At 49.0% G+C, this 7,245-nt stretch overlaps 1 long non-coding RNA gene across 3 annotated transcripts; it reads left to right on the top strand.

Moving 5' to 3' along the window:
• The first annotated feature begins 24 nt into the window (after window positions 1-24).
• LOC102006144 lies at window positions 25-6,482 on the top strand. 3 transcript variants are annotated; one of them, XR_001231330.1, is made up of 5 exons: window positions 25-2,500; window positions 3,751-4,307; window positions 4,550-4,620; window positions 4,902-5,102; window positions 5,376-6,482. It is a non-coding gene; the product is annotated as an uncharacterized LOC102006144 (long non-coding RNA). The 3 variants fall into 3 exon arrangements; XR_001231328.1 differs by having other exon boundaries at window positions 3,751-4,620; XR_001231329.1 differs by lacking the exon at window positions 3,751-4,307 and having other exon boundaries at window positions 909-2,500.
• The last annotated feature ends 763 nt before the right edge of the window (window positions 6,483-7,245 follow it).

The raw sequence follows: 7,245 nt of genomic DNA, 5'->3' as shown, positions 1-7,245 counted from the left end.
ATCAAGAGCCAGAGCACAGCCACCTCCTCCCTGCCTGCCCGGGATGCTGCCTTCCAGCCTGTTGGGCTCCTTTTCAAGGCAGAAGGCCAGAGCAGGAGAGAGAGAGCTGCGAGAGGATCTCCAGGGTGCAGATTAGAGGGAGGAGGCTGCAGCATTCAGCTGAGCAAGGATTACATTGGAATTTCCCAGGGGCTTAACAGCTGCAGAACCGGACAGAGGACGGGGCCTGGTGTCCTCTGGTGCTGACCCCACCCACACGGACCCTGCAGGGAACAGGTGGGAGAATCAGCCCAGCACCCACTCGAGACACCAAACCACTGACCCCTGTGCCCTGAGGACGCTCCCTCTGCCCTGGACTGCAGCTGGCCTTGGCTCCTGGATGCACTCAGCTCTGCTGAGTGCCCTCCCCTCTCTTCCCCTCTGCGCCTTTGTGCTCCTGACCTTTGCATGAGTGGAGGCAGGGAAGCATGAGGGTTTGAACCTGGGAGAGAAGCTTCAGGAACATCCAGGGATACAAGTTATTTTACTTTTGTTGTCGATTCTGATCGTTCACTCTCAGCTTCTGCCACCCCTTCATCTCTGCTTTCCTGTTACAGGGGAACATGCTTAGGCGGTGTGGAGCTCAGAGGGTCAAGGGGGAGTGGGTGAAACAGAAGCATGCTGTATTTGTCTAGGTTTTAAAAACATTTTCCTTTCTTTGTTTAGATTTTATTGTATCTAAAAATTAAGTATGGCTATTAATGTAATAGTGAGAAAATCAATTGAAGTTCATGTAAGACAAAGCGTAATTACCCCCCACCTACCATCCTCCATTTCTGCTTCCTACAGAAACCAATATTTATTACCTCATCAATCTCTGTCATACTGTTCTCAAAATTCACTTTATGGATTGAGGTATATAAGCCCTTTTAAGCAAGCTAGATTTGCTTATGGGACTTCCATATTTAGTATTTAATTTGAGCTGTGTTAATTTTTAAATCCTTTACAGATTTACAAATTTATCTTTATCCACTCCATTTTCACAGAGAACTGACTACATAAGATTCATCAGTTTCTAAAAGCCAGAGCAAAACCCAGATGCCTAATTCTGTGTTTGTTTTGTGAACCAAAGGAATGTACAAGGCTCATGGGTGTCCTGTCTCCAGGGCATTAGAAGTCGAAACTGACATATGCACAAAAGGAGCAGAGAAACATTTGAAATCACGGAATGCAATGTCTATCATGTGCCAATTCCTCTAATCAGTTTCCCATTCGTGCAGTCATTTTACATCCATATTTCTGCTGCTTTGGGCATTTTATATTTTTAAAACATTATGTGCATGGGAGATGTGAGAGTTTTCCCCCACTGAGATCTGTCTTCAGTACTGTCTCATGCTGGAGGTTTTTTCAACACCGGACAGCTCCTCTCCCCAGGTGAACAGATAGAGGAATCTCAAGCAGCCTCTGAGGATGAGGAGAAGGAGCCTTGTGGGAGCCTCTTCCCATGCTCGCTGTGTCCGGGATGCTCTTGAGGATGAGTGTCAAAGATGGTCTGCCCCTGCAGGCATCTTTGGAGGTCAGGTCTAAGCACTGCTTGTTTAGGATTCCAGGCAGGTGGAGCAGTCATGTTCCTATCACTCATTATTCTACCTTCGACACTGCTTCAAGAGAATCTGCAGTGGTATGAATTAGTTAAGAGCAATTGATTCCATATCTTAAAGTTTCTTTTTTCCCTATTTTCATTCTTCCAGTGGAGATGCATTCAGATTTGTTTAAATAGTAAAAAATAAAAGAGTCGAATGTATCTTGTTTAACTTCTTAGTCTGACTCTGCAACATTTTTCCCCTGAAAAACTGTCTGTTTAATGTTCAGTGCTCTGTATCTGAATCTGAGAGGTTCTCATCAAACATTAAAACCCACTTCTGGTTACCTTAAGATTGCAACCATTTGTTTTAAATGAATACCTTTGTTCTTTGTAAAACTTCTAACAATTATTCCTAACAGTCTTCATGCAATGTCTCCATTTTCTTTTCCTCTGCTTCCTCTTGATGACAAACTGGATGGCTTCCCATATTTTATAATTGCCTGTGCTTTTCTCTGGGTCTTTTGGAGAGTAGCTTCACGTTGTCACTGAGATGCGTGCTAAGGCTATGCAGGTCGGTGTATTGTGGTCACGAGACACCGTATGATTTCTATTATGGGTCATTAAAGCAACACCATTGCCATCCCTTATTTGCCAGAATGTTCTATGTTGCACGACTGATATTATTTGTACTGCATATTTTACATGTTTTTTTTTTTACTATCTTTCAAATAAAAAGTTGTGTTAACCTCTTACCAAAATATTTATAATTCCTTTTGAGACAGGGTCTTCCCATGTTGCCGTGTTACCCAGGCTCACTTCAGACTTTAATTCTCCTGCCTCAGCCTCCCAGGATGCAGAGATCACAGGTGTGCAGCACCACAGGTATCTTGAAGGCTTGATTTTCTTACACATCCAGCATTACCAGAAAAAAATTAGGTGAGTAGGAAGAAGTGATGACTTTCTTGTAGATTAGAGGTGAATGTAGCCTCAAGCTCGATTTTAGTTTCTGTTTCATTGAGAAATTTGTAGGTCTCCATATCACGCTTGTCCCACAGGGTCACATGGTTGTAACTTGCAACTCCCCTACCAACTGATGGTTTTGGTTTCTGCCCTCTCTTGAGCAATGTGGGCAACATGCCTACCGGAGAGAAATAAATGGATTCCACTCTCCCTTTTGAGCAACACACACAGGCTCTCAGGGCTCAGCTGCAGGGAGAGACAGAGCACAGCCACTGCCCAGGTCAGCAGGCAGAGGAGGGGCTGCCTGTGAGTCTTGGCTGTGACCCTGGAGGCAGTGATATCCCTGTTCCTAGACTCCTGGGCACAGTGCTGTGCCTCCTGCAGGCCTGGAAACTTTCCTAAGCAGGGAGCTAGCTGTTCCCAGGAATCATTCTCAGGGTGTAAAGGTACTACTTTAGTCATATACTAAGAAGTTGATATCTACACTTTTAAAGGGAATTGTAAGTAATGAGGTCATTGAAAGGATAATGCATTTGCAAGATTTCAAGTATAAAATTCAAGAGAATGCAGTGGAAGTGAACTCTCCCTGGCCGTGGCTCCCAGGCCTCCTCCTGTGCTTTCTCACCAAGTTTCCTGGGTTCCTCCAGCAGAGCCCGTCCCTGCACATGCATATGTTTTTCTTCAGTTAACAAATGGGAGCTTCCTGTACACCCCGGAAATGATTTTCCCTCAGTTCACAAGCAGTTCAGAACCCTCCTCATGAAGGATGCCCTGTACTTTCTTGACATCTGTCTGCGTGGATGGACAGTTAGCTTGCAGCCTGTTCCCTTATAACCAATTCACATGAGTACTCTTGATCACACATCCGTGCGAACTGGTACATTTTGTGGTCCCTGAATGGTTTCTTAGAGCTGGAGCTCCCACATAGGGATTGGCAGTCATTCTACACACACCAGCGTCCCACAGAGAACTCATAAACCCAGTGTAGAGATGGGGGCCCCACGGCCAATACTTTCTCCCAAACAGTGTGTTCTCAATTTCGAGGGAAAAAAAGTTGTCATAGTCAATTTGGGCTGCAGTAGCTACGTGCCATAGACGGGTGGGCTGTAAACCATAGATGTGTGTTCCTGTCGACTCTGGAGGTGGGGCTGGGGTCAGGGTGCCAGAGCATTTGGGTTTGGGTGCAGGTGCTCTTTCCAGCTGTAATTATCTTCTTTTCCTTACAGCTTCACAAAGTAGAAAGAGGGTTAGGAAGCCCTTTTGGATCTCTTTTATAAAAGCACTAATTTCATTTATGAGGGATCAGCCTTCAGCACCTAATTACTTCCCAAAGCCGATATCTCCTAATACCATCAAGGGTGAGGATTTCTGCATAGGAATTAGGGGCAGGGGCATCGAGATCGTACATAACAATTGCATGCCACAGTTTTGTTTCTGTTTTTGTGCTTGTGCTTGCGTTACTGGGGACTGAACCCAGGACCTTCACATTAAGCAAAAACCCCAACTCTTATTTAGAGACCGGCTGTCCCTAATTTGCCAAGTCAGGCTGGGCTCAAGCTTTCAATCCTCCGACCTCAGCCCCTCGGAGCCCTGGGATTATAGACATGCGCCACCATTCCCACTCTCCACAGTTGTTTTCATCTGTCTTCCTTCAAATGTGAGCAAACAAGAAGCTCCTTTTCATGTGTACAAGCCATGCGCTTATTCTCCTGTGAGCCATGGGAAAGAACGAGCCCCTGGGGGAGAGAACCTTTGTCCAGAGAGTGTCTGCCGGACTGCACAGGTCTTTCCTCATTTATCTTTCACAGTCTTTTCGCCTGTGTGCGTTTATATCTGGTCCCCTCCCTTCCCTCACCTCCTCCCCCACGGCCATCTTCCTGTGTCCCTCTCGCTCCACTGCCTCTCTGCAAGTCCAGAGTGTCCAGGGCAGCGTGGGGGGCGCGGGGAGAATCCGCGCGTCAATGAGGACAGAGCAGCCGCTTGTCCCTTGACTCGAATTTGAGGAATTTTCTGACTTCCACACAGGTGGCTGCTGGAGGAAGGAAGGAGAGTAGATGAACAGGGAGAGCTGGAGTCTCTTCTCCCAGCAGACAGGGGTAAGAAGGACCCAGAGCTACCTGGGCTCCCCGTGAGAAGGGGGCCAGGAGAGAGCACATCAGAGTCATGGTCGCACAGGGAGTGGGGGGTGGCCTGGCACGGGGTCCTGCAGGACTGGAATTTGCACAGCAGCTCAGGAGAGACCCTGTGTGCCTGCTGCTCCCGCCCGTGGTCGGTGCCTGGGCAGATTGAGCGCTGTGAGAGGGGACACAGCCGGGTGCCTGGGCTGCACATGAAAACTTTCCTCCTCCCTGCTCTCTGGCCCTGCGTGTCTCCCCAGGAAGCAAGCGTGGCTGAAGTCTCCCAGTCTTGTGAAAGCCACAGCCCCACCTGGGAGCTGGGTGGTGGCCGGGGCAATGGTAGCGGCCCTGAAGATGCCCCATGGCTACTGAGGGTGCTGCCAGGCAGAAGATCAGAGTGGCGGGCATGGTGTGCAGCCTGTGGGTCCTGATCCTAGGGCCCTCGGTGCTGGCTCTGGAAGGTAAGAAGGAGGCAGGCAGGAGACCCCCAGTGCCAATGGAGTCCAGGGTGTGGGGAGGGGGAGGGCTCCAAAAAGCAGAAAAGGGTGAACGCTTTGAGGAGGGACAGGTGTGGGGATCATGAGGGACCTGCATCAGGTATTTCAGAGACAGGCTCCTGGCAGCGGTGCTGCTCCTGCTGGCAAATGAAATGGAGCAGGGAGGGACATTCTTTGGGTCCCCTTGGGGATGGAGTGGCTGCTGCTGGCACTGTGTGTCCCTTTCTGTCTGGGCAGAGATGCTGCTGGACACCACAGGAGAGACCTCTGAGACTGGCTGGCTCACCTACCCTCCAGGTGGGGTAAGTCTGAGGTAGGATAGAAAGATGAAGACAGCTAAAAATAAGGAAAGTTACAATTTTTAAATTACATTTTTAATAAAAAGGTCTGTTTTGAATTACAAGCTCAGTAAACAATTCCTGAGGTTCTTAAAGACACACTATATGCTTCGCTCTTTCACTTTCCTTGTGAATTGACTTTGGCCATTCCTTTTCACTGAAAGTGGGTCTCGGGTATTCTTTTTCTCTTACACAATGGGCTTTCCCATCTCTGGCAGTGGACAGCACCTGCTGCTGGGCCATCATGCTTTTCCTCTACAGAAGAGACCACAATGTTTCTATAGGTTGCAGTTTCTATCCTAAAGTCCCCATAAGTATACACAGCCCCTGTCTATCATATGATGCTCCACTCTCTCTTGAATGTTCATATCTATTTGTTCACATGTGTACTTTTAAAATTCTGCTAATAAATCCCTTTCTGCCTCCTGCTGACCAGTTGTATAATGCTTTTCTTCCTTCTGAGGGGAATCTGCCCTTATTCTGTGGATAGGGCAGATTTAGGTTCTTCATCTCTGCTTTAGGAACTGCCTAGGACCCTGTCCAGAGATACATGTAACATAGGTAGTACCAGTTGGATTAGGTGTCCAGGCGCCTCTTCTCCCCTGAACCTGGAGGGCGTTTAGGGCCACCCCACCCCACAACCTGTGTCCTAAAGCCCAATACCCAGAGGTAGAGGTGAGTCATGTGTACCAGATCCTTCCCCAAGACCTGTAATAACCTTTCTTCACTCAGAGCTCATTAAACATTTATGCATATGGACTGCATCTCACAATGCAATTATAACAGAGTGCATTATGGGAAAGGACATATGCAGTAGACACAGCTGATGTGACTCAGTGTCCTGTCAATCACACTGTCAGTTACACTCTACACGACCCAATGGGAGGCGCTCTAGACCTGATGCAACATTTTAAATCGGTAAACCTAAGGCGCGTTCAGTGTTTGTGCCATTTTTCTTTCTGTCGGCATGAGCCCACTTATTAAACTTCAGTGCTTTTTTCTTACCTCCACGTGCCACATCTGATTCTTTGTTCATTGTGTAGAAGAACCTAGAAACCTGCCCTGAGCCCCATTCCTTATGGCCACACCTCCATGGTCCCTGGAGTGTAGCAATCAGGCAAGAAACCCTGGGTGCCGAGGTGGGCTCAGACGCCTTCTCTCTGAAGGCACTGAGTCTCAGGATCTCCTCTCCCTTCATAGCCTGTCAGTAATTTTATTGTCAGTACAGTAGACAGGGCCCCTCCACTGTCAACCCGACCCCCCTACATGGCCCAGGGCAGCTAACCTTCTCTCACCCTGCAGTGGGACAAGGTGAGTGTTCTGGATTACCAGCGTCCCCTGACGCGGACCTTCGAGGCGTGCCACGTGGCAGGGGCCCCCGCAGGTGCCGTGCAGGACAACTGGCTGCAGACGCACTTTGTGGAGCGGAGAGGGGCCCAGAGGGCCCACATCAGACTCCACTTCTCCGTGCGGGCCTGTGCCAGCCTGGGCGTGAGCGGGGGCACCTGCTGGGAGACATTCCTCTCTATTACCACCAGGCTGAGGAGCCCGACAGCCCTGGCAACAGCCCTGCGTGGCACCTCAAGTGCTGGACCAAAGTGGACACTATCGCAGCAGATGGGAGCTTCCCAGCCTCCTCCTCTTTATCTTCCTTCCACGTGGACTGTAGGACCCCAGAGGATGGGGCAGCAGGCCAGGCTGCAGCGCAGCTTTGGCCCTCTGACCCAGCACAGCTTCTACGTGGCCTTCCAAGACATGGGGGCCTGCCT

This window comes from Chinchilla lanigera, unplaced genomic scaffold, assembly GCF_000276665.1.
Source record: "Chinchilla lanigera isolate Chin_1 unplaced genomic scaffold, ChiLan1.0 scaffold00093, whole genome shotgun sequence".
NCBI classification, from domain to species: domain Eukaryota; kingdom Metazoa; phylum Chordata; class Mammalia; order Rodentia; family Chinchillidae; genus Chinchilla; species Chinchilla lanigera.
The sequence above is the reverse complement of the archived record's forward strand: the minus strand, read 5'-3'. Positions and strand labels throughout refer to the sequence as shown.